The 2,133-nt window shown below is 34.7% G+C and overlaps 1 pseudogene; it reads right to left on the reverse strand.

Annotated features, from left to right (window-relative positions):
* Positions 1–219: 219 nt before the first annotated feature.
* Positions 220–349, reverse strand: LOC150004329 (small nucleolar RNA U3; annotated as a pseudogene).
* Positions 350–2,133: the final 1,784 nt, after the last annotated feature.

Below are 2,133 nucleotides of genomic sequence, written 5' to 3' on the forward strand. Positions count from 1 at the left end.
GTTGCTGCTGCCGCTTCCACACCATGACATCTCCACCCTGGCTCTGCCCCTCTTACCCGTCTGGCTGGGTATTTCTTTTTTATATCTTTGTTTTGAATTTTCATGCTGCTTGATTTTTGCATCCCTTCTTATTTGTGGAGGGAGACATAGCCTCCATCTTGTCCAGAACTGAATAACTATTTCTTAAGAAGACAAAGAACTCTTTGGAAAGCCCCGCTCTACCCTCCACATGCTGTCAGTGCATGGACTTAAGATCAAGGGCACTTTCCATCCTTGGGTCTTCTACTCACCTGCTTTCTTCTGGTGTTTTGTAACAAACTATAGAAATGATCCCTGGAAGTATAGTTTTTCTTCTGGTATTTTGTATTCTGCTATACTGAATTGTTGTGGGGATCAAATGTGTTATACATGTAGGGCACTTAACCTATGACTGGTACAGAGTAAATGCTGAAAATATTATTATTAGTAGTAATAGTAGTAGTAGTAATGTTATCTATTAACTGCTTTGGTCTTATTCCCCGTGTTTTTTTGTTGTGAAGACACTTTTGCTTGTAGATAAGATTGGCCTCTCTTCTTTAAATCCAATACTGACCTGAAAGTAAATAGGCTCAGCAAAAGGACTAATCTTTGTTTCATGTTCCATGGTGTTCAAACCCTTACAAATGAAAGTCAACTATTAACATTTGTAGGAACATTGTAATATTGAGTTCTAATATGGAAAGATGTAAAAGAGTATTTGGAGCAATGGCAAAGAGACCTTTAGAGAATCAATAGAGAAAGAAAACAAATTTTGAGCAGAAAAGAAAACAAGGGAAAAGAATTATAGCTCCTTTTCTCCTGGCATTGACAACATGGCTTTGGGTGGTGGCACACAATACAATATACAGATCATGGATCATAGAACCTATATGACCATATGAACCAACATCACCCCAATAAATTTAATAAGAGAAAGAAATTTTATGTCTAACGTATAGAGTGTACTAGGCTGAATCTGACACCATCAGTATGCAGTTTCCCAGAAAGTGGAAAGTTTAGCAATCATGGACTGAGTAACCAAAGAGTGGGCTGGTAATGAAAATAGAGCAGAGATGAGCTCTGGGGGTTAAGATGAGGAGACCTCACTGCTGCTTTCAAGACTTAGCAACTGCACTAGCATCCAAGGAGGGCTGAAGAGCCAGGGGCATATGCTAGGGCACACCAAAGGTGCTACTTTTAACACAGGAAGTTATGCAAGATGCCAGTGAAGGTGAGTCAAGTGGGTTTATGAGGTTTATAATAGAAGAATTAGTGTTTGCTTATAATTTGCTTACTGATTTGTAGTTGTATAATTTCTGTTTTTAAAGTTCTTAATGTTACATAACTATGATAAGGTACTTATCCTGGGTTTGGGATATTTTCATGAATACTTAGGAAGGTAGGGCAATGTGGGGGTGGGAAGCAGGATGATGGTATATATAATTGGAAATATTTTACTAAGCTAATATCTGTAGAAATTTGTAAAAATTGAACAAATGTCACAATTTATACAGTATATCAAAATATAGAAAGTACTTTTTTATGTACAATCTTGTTTCCCACAACAGCTCTGAAGAAACAGATTTTCATTTAGAACAATTTTTTTGTATATTTATTTATTTAATGTACATTGATCTATGTACATTGCTAATTTCATAAATGAAGTCTCATTGTAATTATTTGCCCAATGGAAATAATTTTGACTTTAGCACCACCTTTTAGAATGAGATTGGAGTAAAAACAGTAAATCCAAAGTTTAATTAACTTTGGTACCAATTTATTTTTAGCTTTTATTAAGTCACATTTTTTTAAACTTATGCAATTGTCTCTTCTTTTGAATGCTTAGACTGGATCATACTATATAAGGGTTTTTTAAATTGAAAAAGCATATGTTTTCCCCTCTGGTTTAATGGATTGCAAATCTAATAAAGACTATTTTAGTAGGAAGGGCTCAGGTATCTGTTCTGTGGCTCTCAATCTTTCAAACGCATATTTCAGAATGAATGGCTTAGGAAAGATTGGCTCTAGAAGTGGTAAATTATACCTACAAATATAAATGTAAAATACTCTTATATAGATAAATTTTAATATTGGACTAATTTTGATGTCATTTTT

This window comes from Furipterus horrens, unplaced genomic scaffold (assembly GCF_987537825.1).
Source record: "Furipterus horrens unplaced genomic scaffold, mFurHor1.1.pri manual_scaffold_7, whole genome shotgun sequence".
In the NCBI taxonomy this organism is placed as follows: Eukaryota; Metazoa; Chordata; class Mammalia; order Chiroptera; family Furipteridae; genus Furipterus; species Furipterus horrens.